We start from the raw sequence: 14,330 nt of genomic DNA on the forward strand, positions 1-14,330 counted from the left end.
GATCCTAGAATGTCTTGAAAGTAAAAACCATCCTTTTTGTAGTAGGCTATTGGCATTGTGTGTACAACTTTGGGGTTATGTTACTATGTGGGTATGTAGCCAGTTTTCCAAACAAAATCATAAGAACGATCTTTGTCTATGGACTCTACCCATGGTGAGTACTGAGTCAGTAGTTCAAAAGACCTGAAGGCCCTTCATGACCATGCACAAGTGTTATTTTTCTGATTTTCCTGTGGAGTTGTAAATATCTCCCAGAATTCATGCATTTCAGCAACTTTTTATTCATGCCATTCTCCTATGTTTATGATGTTTATGATTCTCACACCATCTGTCTTTTCTTTCAAAATATACTTCGTTAAAATATTACCCTGAGTGTTCTTATGACTGATTTTCCTGTCTGATCAGAAGCCAGCCCTCTTGACAGAACAGCCTCCACGTGTGGGGCCCCCGGAGTTCAACCATTCACATTCCTGGAAAGCATTTGGAATTCAGAGGAGTATGCTGCTTCTGTATTACCAAAGAGGTCGGCACATCTTGGTTTTCTCCATTTTTTTCTTACTGTAGCCTAACTTCAAGGGAAAATTTCTAGAGTTCCTTTCACTTTACTTTTCTTTGTTTCCAGCCTCAAATACTTACTTTTTAAATGATCCTCTCTGCTCTATTTTGCCCATATTTAATACTCCTACCGGCAGTCTCAGAAGTTTTGATGGGCTGTTAATTTCAGTTATTATATCAATTCAGAGAGGGCTTCATTCTTATTTAGCTATATTCAAAGAATGGTTAACATGCGTGCTGGCTTGAGAAACCAATGGAAATCACATTAGGCACTGTAGAAATGAGGGCAGCCAGGGAAAAAGTTCATGATTTTCAGCTAAGTGACAAAAGAAACTAAAAGCAGATGTTTAGGACAGTAGATCTATTTTAGAGTGGTAATTTAAACTCTTCTTAATATTCTTCAGTGCTTCACCGTTTTATGGTCATTGTGTCTAAGTACATCTTTTCCATCTATTCCATGGAGCTGTGATCTTTTCCAGATCCATCAAGCTGGACCAGACTGGATGCTATCTTTAAAGCTGGAGCAGAGTACTGGGCTAGGTTCACCCTTTTAGTTGCTGGATGGTGGGAAGATCTCAAATATCCAGGGAGAGGAGCCAGGGTAGCTAGGGTGGGGGAGCCAGCATGGGGAACTCAGTGCCACAGCTCCTTACCAAAAAACTGTACAAGTAAGTGTTTCATTATTTTGACAACAGTATGACCAATGTTTTAGTCTGCTTTCTTGCTGCTCTGACTAAAAGACCCAACCAGAACAATCCATAGAAGGCCTACTCCATTCTTTGGGGCTCAAAGTGAGGCTGAACATCATGGCAGATGAGTGTGGAAGAGGGAAACAGCTTACATGATGATCAGAAATCAGAGAGGGAGCTCTCCACTTGCCAGATACAAATATATAGCCCAAAGCCACACCCCCCAATACCCACCTCCTCCAGCCATACCTCACCACTTCAGTTACCACACTCAGTTAATCCCTATCTGGGGATAAATTCACTGATTGGGTTAAGACTCTCACAACCTAGTCATTTTCCCTCTGAACCTTCTTGCATTGTCTTACATGTGAGTTTTTGGGGGACACCTCACATCCAAATCATAACAATCAAATTGGCTTTTATCAGCGGCATTTCAGTTCTACAACTTGTGCATTAGTCTGTGAAACTCCATCTATCATGTTGCCTATACCAAAGTCACAGTGTGCTGCCAGCCAAGATTGGTGTTGAAGGCCATATTTTTTTTTTGTGTTCATCTCATCACACTACACTTTCTCCTATTAAGGTGGACACAAAGTATTGGTGGAGTAGAGCTGAATAGAAAGAGTTACTGTTGTAGAAGGAGGAGCTACTGGGGAAAATGGGTCAAGGGGGAAAAGCACTGGCTATCAATCACTCATCCCAGCAGAGATTTCAACAGAAATTTAATAAGTTGGTCTCTGTAGCGACTGCAGAACTCTTACGCACAGTTCAGACAAAATCAGAGTGTAGATGGAGGCCAGCTGCCTTTGATAAATTATTCGACATGGCTGAGTGTTCTACAAAAAGAAAGCTTCAGTTCTGTGAACATGCACAGATGATGTCATGAGCCCTTCAAACGGATGAAGGCTAATGGATCAAAAGTAGAGCCTGGTGCCAAAACAAAAAAGCCCTCACTGAACAAGAACTTGGGGTTGGAGTTATTCCTTTACACAGGGACTCAGCAAACTTTCTCTTCTTCAAGGCCTTAGTTTGTGAGTCTACTTTAGATTTAACTGGAAAATACTAAATGTTCTTGGACTTTAATTACCTAATGGGTTTTAAACACTAAAGAATGTTTTTTAATCTAAGATTTATAATGTGGATAGGGATTATTCACATTAGCAGAAGAGATTAAAGAGACTGGCTGGTAAACCTTGAATACTGGTAATCTTTGGTGCAATTCTGCACACTTCTTGATCTCTGCCGATTTCTCATTATGTATGAATGCAGGTGAGCGGAGGACCTGGCTTGGGCAGTTGAGTCTCAACATTTAACCTTTCAAATGATTGGCAGGATTTGCAGGTAGATTTGTGTCACAATGTAGGTAATGAATGACATAAACAATGATGCCAGAGTGGACGAAAGTCCAGAAAAATTTGGTAAATATAGGTTATACTGTTAGAAAAATGAATGCTCTTAGAGATTTATGTACTCCCCCTTGTTCTTAGATTTCAATTTTTCTTAGAAGAGCAGTTTGCAGAAAACAATATAAGCATTGTGGTCATATGTGTCTATTTTTTGCTGTTGTTGTTGTTGTTTGTTTGTTCTGGGGATTGAACTCAGGGCACTCAATCACCCAGCTATATCCCCAGCCCTATTTTGTATTTTATTTAGAGATGGGGTCTCACTGAGTTGCTTAGGTCCTCATTAAGTTGCTGAGGCTGGCTTTGAACTCATGATCCTCCTGTCTCAGCCTTCTGAACTGCTGGGATTACAGGCCTACACCACTGCACCTAGCTATCCATGTCTATTTTAAGAAATAGGTCATATCTCTTACCTGGGTTAGCACATCCAGAGTTAGGAGAACTTAATTAACAATAGTGGCAAGTTAGCCAAGAAACTAGGTGAAAGGATGACAATACCAGATCTGAACACAAATTGCCTTAATGGATGTGCAAATCATAAGCTGGATAAGATTTGTTGAAAACAAACCAAGCTAAGCAATCCATTGTTGCTGTACCCAGAAAAAGCAATTTAACTTTTTGGAGACATGGAAAAATAGTAGCTTGGACTGGTGCCCAGGGCTCTCCAAGATAATGCAAAAGGGGAATGTGTGTCTTAGAACAGGGCCAGAAGATGCAAAGCAAGGCAGGGAGTCTTGGGGTGATCTTTCCTTAATATAATGGAATCCCCCTTCAGAGATGCCTTGGTGACTCCTGGTCTTCAAGGAGACAGTGGATTCTAAGCTGTTTTCCCAAGTAAGTCTTAATTAAATTGCACTGGGACACATGCCTTGTGTGGCTTCTTAGTTTCCCATGATTGCTGCTTTCTTCCTCTCTTGGTTTTTGCCCTACTTTCACCTGGTTGTCCCTTCCCTTCTGGAGTTGGAAGAAACACATCTCTGCAGGTATGAGACAGGGCATCATGGAGGACTTCTGAGGGGCTGGATGATGTAACCAAGAATTGAGTGGTGTTAGCTCCCCATGGAGTGGGACTTGGCCAATGGGAAAGGAGAGACAAGAGGGAGCAGGGCAGATAAACTCTCACTCAGTTGAATATTCTGAGGTGCAATTCCTCCTTGCAGCCCTTCTAGAAAAGTTCCTTGTGTCATGTAAAGATTCCTGCTTAGTCACCTGCTGGGTTTCTTCCTGGTCATGTGTGTCTGTGGGTGGGGAGCAAAGTGCATCACATAGCAGTGCATTTTCTTTTCTTTTTTTTCTCTGATTGCCTCTCTGGCCTTACATTTCCCAAATAAAATGTCAGAACCTGGACTCCTTGTCTCAGACTCTGCTTTCTAGGACACCAACTTTGAACATGAGACTGATCGTTAAATACTTAGCCAGCACATTAACACATTGGCCTATAATCAATATATGATATGATTCTTCCTAAGATAGGACTGCTGTGGTTTGAGTGTCTCCTCCAAAATTAATAGTGGAATTTAATTGTCACTGAGATATTAAGAGGTGGAACCTTTAAAAGCTGATTGAATTATGAGAGCAGAACCCTCTTGAATGGATTAATGTTATCACAGGAGTGGGTTAGTGATCTCAAGAGTAAATTTGTTAAAAACTCAGCCTCCTCTTGCTCTGTCTCTACCTTGTGCCCTTCCATATTGTAAGGCAGTAAGAAGGGTCTCGCCAGATGCAGCCTCTTGGTCTTCAACTTCCCGGCCTCCAGGACAATGAACATAATAAACTTTTTTGTTGTTGATGTTCATAATCTACCCAATGAATGGTATTCTGTTATAGCAGTGAAAAATTATGTAAGACTCAGAAAACTGATTTAAACCCTTTTTATATTTATAGCTTAAATTTGTGATAACAATATCATCCTTTCTCAACCAGAGTGTGAAAAAAATTGAGTCCTAACACCCTAAGCCACCTGTTGTAATGTAATGAATCAACTATGCATCTAGAATGTACCATCCCTGAGTGCATTAAGAAAAGTTATTCAAATCATTTGTTTTACTTAATTCTCTTGAGGAATCCTGATTATGAAGGACTGGTCTAGATATTTGCCTGAGATTGTTCTTATTCATCTCGGCATAGATAAGAAAGGTGTTTTTAATTTATTTATGTTTTTCACCTATGGACCTTGTAAGTAACAAAGGAAGTGGATTGCATGGTTCTCATTTACTGAGTAAATATCTGAATACCTACTAAGAGCTTGATCCTAGGAAAACAAAGATGAATAAACAAAGATGGCGGAGGGTTGCTATTTGACCTCCTGGGGCTCAGAGTCAAGGGGGAATTAATGTAGACAAGATCACACTGTATTGACTGGGACAGGAATACGTGGTAGCCGACTTGAGAACAGAGGAAGCTGAGGTAATACTCTTTTCTCAAATTGTATATTGCCTTACTTTCATGCCACGTGTAACTTAGTTGTATCATAGAGAACATTACTGAAATAAACTACCCATAAGAAAGCTATGATCACATTTTCTTGATCATTCACATTGAAAAAAATTATTTTTGGGTTCTCCAAAAGAAGCTTAGTTCTACATGATATCAAACAGGAAAGAAGTTGAAACTTGCTAAAACGTCAAGTTTTTGGTGTAGCAAACCATCCCTGGGCTGTGTGTGTGAGCTATGCTCACTTGAGCGTTTGAGGGGACTGGTCTGGCATTGTGTGCTGATTGAGCTGTGCAACACAGATGTGGCTTTCCTCACCCTCTGCCTGTGATCCCACACAGCACCTGAGATGGGTGTGACTTGCTAAGATGTCAATCAATCTGCTGACCACAAGACATTCCAAAGCAAGACTCCACCTTTGAAGCCCTATTCCCTGCCTTATTTAGTGAAGAACATTCCATGGACCCTCCCTTGTGTGTTTCCCCCCTATAAAATAAAAAGAATCCAGGTGCACGCTCTTTTTCCAACATTGCCCAGAGTGGAGCTGACCCTTGGGGTCACTGAGCAGTCCCACCCTCGACCTTAGAAACTCCTGTTCGTGTTTTGCATGGTTTCTTCTCTGTTTTCTCAGTTATTGCTGCATCCACTCCTTTGAACATAGCTCATCTTGCCAGGCTGGACAACTGGCGACACTTTAATTCACCAGTTAAGTTACCAATAACTAAATTTTTGTTTTGAAATAATTTCTTTTTCTTCTGACACTAAGAAAAAAAAAGGTAGACTATTGAAATTTCTATATATTGTTTTTATAAGTTATAAACTAATAATGTGTGGGAATTTATACAGGCTTTCAAAGTATTCTTGATGATCTTTCGTAAACATGGATAGGTGAGAAGTTTGATGCCAGAATCTAAAGGGTATTTGTCATTTTTATCTTTCATCAAAGAAGCAGATCTTCAGAAGATTTTGCTAAGTGAGGGCCCATTTAAATTCTACTCACATATTTGGATTTGTGAAAATTATTCTGCTAGTTTCTAGGGTAGAATATGTTTATTACTGAAATTTGCAATTTCAGAAAAATACTCCCAAAATATTTGAAATTACTTAAACAGTTCTAGCAGACTCCCTTGAGAAAACATGGTCTGGGAGAATGACCTTGAGGTCTGTTAATTTATATGCCTCTGAGAAAGGGTGAAGTTAGTTGCAGAAATTGTGTTGTATAAGGGAAAGTAAAGACTATATTTGGCATATAATTTTTCAGATACAGATTATAAATTTCTGACACTTATGAATTTAAGTTGTAATGCAATATTGGAGTGAATGTTTTTATTTAAAATATGATGAAAAATTTTAAAATCAAGTGAATAAAACAGGGACATATTTTCTTTTCTATTTATTTATTTATTTTGCAGAGGGCAGTACTAGGAATTGAACCCAAGGTCTCACATGAGCTAGGCAAGTGCTCTACCACTGAGACACATCCCCAACCCTTTCTTAAATTTCATTTTGAGACAGGGTCTCACTAAGTTGTGGAGGCTGGCCTTGAATTTGTGATCCTCCAGGTCAGCCTCCCAAATAGCTGGAATTATAGATGTGTGCCACTGTACCTGGAGGGACAGACTTTTTCATTGGAACATAATTTCATTCTTAGATCTTAAAATGAAAATTAAGATCCTATGATAAGCCTTGTTGAAAACCTTACAGAAACCCATTTTTTTTTTTATGCCTTAGAAAAGAAACTAAACATTACAGCCCTTTAATCATGCATATCCCTAGTTTCCATTGTGGAACATCTATTGAACCTCTCTCCCATTTTCTATAGTGCCTGTTGGTCAATGAATGCAAATCTTCCACCTTCTGGACCCAACTTAATAATTGGAAAGAACTGCAATCTTAGTTACATTCTTAATGCATGAATCTTCATAACAGTCATTCTTTTCTCTGGGCAAGTGTAGGAGGGGACCTATTTTTCATTTCTAGAAACAATTCCATCAGAAATGTAAGCAGGAGAAAATGATTACAATGGTTTTCATTTCTCTGTGACTTCATTTCTCTATGACTTTGGAATCACTCCCCATCACAGAGAAATGAGTACTGCATTCTTCTTCCTCCACCCAGGCATTCTTACTTGTCAATCCTTCATTGAATTTTAGACCCAGCATCTTATCCTGACAGGAATGCAAGAAATACATACGGGCTGTTGGACTATTCTCTTTTCTGCAGCAATGCATCCTTCTAAAATTCACCAGCAAGCAATCTAGGAGTGAGCTATCTATAGGCATTTGGGTGAAAAAGTCAGAGCTTTTTGTGTGTAGGGTCAAAGCCTCTGTTCTTCAGGCTGCATGATTTGCCTCTGTAGTCAGCCTTGCCCTTGAATCAATGAAGTTCACAGAATGAACTCTTCAGGGCTCCCTTGGTCATGAGCCAGGGATAACCGTGCCTGCAAAGCAAAACAAGTCTCCAAAAAGAATGTGTAAACAAGGATTCACTGACTAATGGCTGGTACTAAATGATGCCTGGCATATGTACTTTTGGTGGAAATGTGTGCAAAGGAGTAAACTGATTTTGCTTTTGTTACCACTCTTTTCCATTGCATGTTCTGGAGAAGGATCATTGTTTTGGAATTTATATCTAAGGTGGGGTTAGGATGACTTTACCATGCATTTTTTCTCCTTGTGTAGCTGATCTTCCTTTGTTTTTTACTGTTTCAGACCATTGGGGAGCAATTTTTGTTTAAAAACAAATTCCAATCTAAACTCCCTAGTTGATTTCTTTAACATGGGACTTATCCCCGGGAACTGACTGAAGCCAAAGAAAACCTTCAGTTCCCCTTGGGAAGTTGAGAAAAAGAGCAGGCTCAGGAAACACTTTTAACTGAGAAATATTGACTCTTCAATGCTTAATAGTAATATTAGTTGTCTTTCAGTGAGCATATGTTATATAATAGGTACTGTGATACTTGCTTTAAAAGAAAAACTTTTATAATGTCGAGCTTACTGTGTGTTACGCATTGTCACTAGTGCGTAACGTGTATTACTCCTTTAAACTTCCTCCTCCTAAGAAGAAGGTGGTATTATTATCCCCACTGAAGAATAGAACCTCCCTGGGGCCAGGGAATCTGTTTCACTTACAGCACCCAACATGTACCAGCTGCCCAATAAATAAATGATCCTCTTAGACAGCTGTGAAAACTCTAGTCCAGAGATTCTCAACCTCACCACCAAGAACATGAATTATTTTATTTTCTATTTTTCTTAAGTTGGTTCTTCTTAGTTATACATGATAGTAGAATTCATTTTGATGAAACTATTCAAGCATGGAACACCTCTTATTCTAATTAGGGCCCCGTTTGTATGGGCAGACAAAGTGGTGGGATTCACTTAGGTACTTTCATATGTATACATAGAAAAATTGTTAGATTTATTCTACTATCTTTCCTGTCCCTACCCCCCCTCCCTTCCCTTAATTCTTAAGAGCACAGAAGAAAGGTGTGGAAATAGAGTGTCACAGAAGAGATGGAGGCTATGCATGTGCTCAACTATTAGGACTCCCACTTACCATGGCAGAGTTCCACATTGGGTCAGTGCATGTCCAGCTGCCCAAAAGAGAGGCTGTCACTTGGCTACATTTGAACTCTTCTCATTATGAAGGGGTAGTGATTTATTTTGTCAGATACCCACACTTTTTGCAAGAATGAGTTTGCCTTCTCCGTCTTCAATGCTTTAAACAGCACTAAAGATTTTTCTTGAGATTTCTTGGAGGTATTTGAAGAAGCATAAGCCTGAGTGGGAGTAGGGAGCATGGAGAATACCATCTTTTGACTTGCACATAGACTTAGCAGTTTTGTTGTTCCTTCATGGGAACACAATTATCTGGTTACTACCTGGTAAATATTTTTTTTTTTTAACATGGAATGAGATGATGGGAAAAATGCCATGGGTCACAGTTATATTTAAATTAGCAACCAAACTGGAGTTAGAAAGGTAGGGTAATATGGGGTGCATATGTAGACATCGAATTGTGGGAACTGCTAATTAATCTACTTATTACCTTCAGTCTTGATCACCTCTTGATCTTACATCCTTTTATTAAAAAATTCTTGAAAAACTGCAAAGTAGGGCAATGGGAATCATGAAAAAATTAAAAACAAGATCAGAGAAAAAGGTCATAGTTATTTTTTAGCCTGCAAATCGTTGCATGTAAAAGCTAAATGCAGATGGTATAAAAGAGGAGGGGGTGCTAAATTACTTATGCTATTGTGGAAATAGCTTATATTGTGCTAGATGAGAGTGATCCACTACCAAACTGTAAAGCACCACAGATATTAGTTTTGATGGTTATGTGAGCTTTTCATTGCTGAGACAAAATTCCTGAGAAAAATCAAGTTAAGAGGAAGAAAGATTTATTTTGGCTCCATTGTTTCTGGGCTGTGGTGAGGCAGAATGTCATTGTGGAAGGACGTGGAGGAACAAAGCCATTCACCTCAGGGCTGTCGGGAAGTGAGAAGTAAGGAGGAAAAGGGAGAAAGAAAAAGACACACACACACACACACACACACACACACACACACACACGACAGAGAGAGAAGGCTCAGGGCAAGAAATGTCTTTCCAGGGCATGCCCTCAGTGACCTATGCCCTCTAGCTAAACCCCACCTCCTAAAGATTCTACCACCTCCCAATAATGTCATCAAATGTGAATCCATCAAGGGATTAATCTGCTGATGAGATCAGAGCCTTCATGGTCCAGTCCCTTCCCCAAAGCCCCACCTCTGAACACTGCTGCATTGGGAACCAAGGTTTCAACACATGGGCTTTTGGGAGACATTCCAGGACCCAACCCTAACAGTGGTTGTTACTACAGTCGAAAGCAAAAGAGGAAGGGCAGATTTTTAAAGAGTTCTTTCAAAATTTGAAGTCTTCTACTTGGCACAGCTACCGGACAGAATACGGAAACATGGCAAAAGTGAAATTTGGGGAAGTTCAGGACTGGAGAAAGGAGGAAAAAGCAGAGTCTAAGTTACTGAGCCCATCCCTGGGACTCTCTGGCTCAAATTTGATTTTCTGTGTCAAGGTCTGAATGGGGATCATGAACTTTGGCTCTGGATTGGCAAAGATGAAATAGCAAAGCATGAAATAGCAAAGGATGGCGTGTTTGGGTAGTGGAGAGGTGGGAGGTCTGAGTGTGGTTGGGGAAGACATTCCTTATGAAATGTTTTCTAGGGAGCGGGTCATGGTTTGCATCTAATTTCACTGAAAAACAGATTACAAGTCACAGGCCTGATAACAAGGATACTGTCACACTTGTTGGGAAAACATATAACGGCAGCAGCACCCCAGAGAAAAACCCCAACATGGCGCCTAACGACCCTCTTTCTCCTCTTTGTTTCTTTCACTGGTGCGAAACGTTCCCGCCAGCGCCAATGTTCAAACCCTGCTGGTGGGAAGCCTTAGCCCCAATTAGAATTAACTTCTTGGGCTCCGGAACTGACATATGGAAGAGCTTGCCAATAAATGGGCGACCCGTTATCTACCTCAGCCCTGCGACCTCTCCTTAGACCTGTACAAACACAGCCTTTTGTAATAAAGTGGAACCTCTTCGGTGATCTGTGTCCTATGGTGTGGTGTCTTCCAGTCTTACAACACTGAGGGTAAAAGATCTCTCATGGTATATTTCTAAGCTGCCTTTCCAGCATCAGCACGTCCCCCAGGCCATTGTTTTCTGATGACCATGACCCACTGCTCTTGTTTCCCCCTGATGGTCAGTTTCCCCCTGGCCATTCTTCTGCATTCCTATTCCTGTTCTCTGGATTGCTTTTCTCTCCTCTTCCTTTAGGATAGCACTCTCCATTGTTTGGAGAACCAGATGAGCTGTTATCTTTTCCACATGGTTTTCTTCTGCGCCCAGCCAGAGTATTTTGTACCCATCTCCACTGCATCCTGATAGGGATGATTCCTTTACTAGACTGTAAATTCCTTAGGCTGAGGGCTGCCTTGCTTTCTTTCTATACTTGAGTGCTTGGTGTATCATATAGCGGTGCCATAAGTTTATTGAATGTGTAAATTTAGAAATTAGTAACTGAGATGACTAGTCAGGGCTCTTCAACTGGAGTCATGGGTAAGAAAAGCATTTTTTTGGATGCAAGAGCATAGTAAGTGCAGTTACTTCTCCAATTACTTTGGGGTTACATCCTGATAAACCTACTGTAAGCTGAAAATGCACTGAATCCACGTAACATATTGAGCACGGTAGCTTAGTAACACAGCATACTGTAGAGTGCTGGTTGTTTCTCCTCACAGTGGCCTGGCTGGGAGCTATAGCATATTGCTAGACTGGGAAAAGATCAAAATTTAAAATTGAAGTAGATTGTTATTGCATATCATTTGTGTACCATCTTTTAAAATTTTTGTAATTTGTTCTTTTTAGCTACACATGACAGTAGCATGTATTTTGACATACATACATGGAATATAACTTTCCATTTTTGTGGTAATACATGATATGGAGTTACACTGGTCGTGTATTCATATATGAACATAGAAAAGTTACGTCCAATTCATTCTACGGCCTTTCTCATTCCCATCCCCCCTTTGCAACCATCTTAAAGTAAAAAATCTTAAATGCATATGTAGGGAATATCTCCTTCCTTCCTTCCCTCCCTCCCTCCCTCCCTTCCTTCCTTCCTTCCTTCCTTCCTTCCTTCCTTCCTTCCTAACCCAGGGCCTCTCACATGCTTGGCCACTGAGCTCTACCACCTAGCTACATCTACAATCCTTTTTATTTTAATTTAAGACAGGATCTCATTGGGTTTCCCATGCTGGCATTGAACTTGCAATCTTCCTCTCTTCGTCTCTCCAGTAACTGGGATTACAGGCATGTGCCACGGTGCCCCACGTAAGAAATATTTTCTAGGGAATCTAAGACCAAAATAGAAATCTGTCTCTCCTGACAGAGACATAATCTGGCTCTTGTTTTCTTTTCTGTGATCTTGTGATATAGCTGATAAACTAGACAAATGTCAGAATACAGACAAGGAGCACTAAACGTTTCCTTTATTTTCCCTTCTCTTTGTTGTGACACTCAGTCAACTATTTCCATCATGGTCATGCTCAAGGAGAAAGGACAAAAATAGATGCTTGTAAAAGGGTTGTATATTTTGGTGGAGGAAAGCACTCTTTTTAATGTCATGTTTTCTTTTGGTTATGAAGTATTATTTGTTGTTCATAATCTCCTTTTATTCAGTATTTCCATAGAATAAGATCTCACAACTTTAGATGAAATTAAATGATTATAAAAGTTAAATATCATCAAATATTTTCAAAATAATTCAGCATTAGCACCTTTTAGTGTTTCATTAAAGAAAACATTAAAAGAATACAGCAAAGCATTGATGGAGAAATCTATTTAGGCATGTTTATGAATAAAAGAAATGTTTATGCAAAGATTGATAAATAGGTGACTCAGTGCTTAGAAGTTTAAATCCTTCTATGTTCAAATAATCACTATAAAGTACTTTCAAATTTAGTTGTCACAAGTAGGACTAATATGGTTTGCTATAATCTTTATATAATGTCTGCGTTTATTTATACTATACATTTGCTTAAACAGATTCTTTTAGCATAGATGTTAAATATATAAGCATCAGTTCAATCAGGTCTAATTGTTAAGAATAAAAAAAGAATGTTTATGCAAAGATTGAAGTTTTAACTGTGCTATTTTTATTCTAAGTCAGCTATCTGCATTGAATGAACTATTGGCTTGCATCAAGAAAATACTGAGTATATCTAGAAACATTTTTGAATATTGGGGGAAGAATTTGACCAGCAGGGCATCTTATAGTATAAACAGCACGAGAGTCTGCTTGCTCCATGGTGGGAGGATCTGCTTTCTTAACAGATTCTGAAGGTGGAGAACAGAAGGGGCTGGAGGACTCTTGTCCTGCGGTGTAAGCAGATAATGGCACTTCAGCTGCAGGAGGCTGGACTTAGCAATTTTGTTAGAGACTTCTTATTTCTTAATATTGGTATCATTAGTTGACAGATGGATTTCTCTGCAATCTCATTTCAAGAAAGCTGCCTCCTGCTAGATAATCTCCTTAAACTATAATTGACAAGGAGGATGAATTTCATTTCCCTGCATTTTGGATGAATATTCTAAAAGTTGTCCCCTCTTTCAATCTGTAGAGCACATTGTTTCAATAAATATTTATTGAGCATTTACTATGTGCCAAGGATTATGCTAGAAACTGGGATACAAAGGAGAATAATGATACTATTCTTCAGTGATAGCAACAAACCAGGATTTGGGTACAAATATGTTCATGTCACAAGAGTTTTCATGGTTGTCAAGAACATTGCAGCAACAATTCTTTGTTCTTTAACTTTTTAGGTGGAAAAGGAGGGACTTTACTAGATAGCAACTTTGCTTTTTTCTGTACAAAATGAGCAGTCAATCTCTCCAATTAATTTTTTCAGACTACAGTTTTTTTAATTTGGAAAAGGTTGCAACTGAAGTCACAGAGAAATTCTCTTTGAATTTTGAAGGCTGGTCATTACGGATGTGTCTGTTAAACCACAACTGACTTCTCAGCCCAGCCCTGAGGACTTTGCTGTTGGTGGGAGACTCCATCTATATTTTGTTCTCCTTGTACTTACTAGTAATATTGGGGAAGGAAAGTTTCCCAGAAGGTGTGCTGTGGCTCCCGGGGGACATCACATATATCAGTTACCGGTGTGCTGAGATATGGTTTCCTCTCCACTCTCTGGGAAGTCAGACAGGCCTGGGGCACCCTCTCATAGCAAACTCGCCAGTCCATTTATCCTGATGTATGAATTCATCATACCCTGAGTCTATTATGTGTCGTGATCAAGACTGGGAAGGACTATCTTGGCATGTGACTCAGAGGAAAAGACTTCTGTTAGGAAAGGGTTATGATGTATTCCATCACCCAGGCAGACTTTGATTTCCAGAAGCCACCAGGAGTAGGGAGAAGATGGAAAGGGAATCCAGAATCCTTATGCACTGTAACATAAAAGACTCTTTCTATTGTGGGCAGTGAAAAAACTTGGCATGTTTTTTGTTTGTTGAAGAAAATATTTTTCTTTGTTAATACAGATTTGGAGTGCACTGCTTCAGAGAATTACTTTAGTTTTTAGGATATTCATGCCTGTACCATGTGTGCATGTTTCCCCAGAAGTTATCTACAGTACCCTAAATGGCTAAAGGAAGGATCTGGGAGGAATATCACCTT

Source organism: Spermophilus citellus (genome assembly GCF_964194105.1).
Source record: "Spermophilus citellus genome assembly, chromosome: 4".
Lineage (NCBI taxonomy): Eukaryota > Metazoa > Chordata > Mammalia > Rodentia > Sciuridae > Spermophilus > Spermophilus citellus.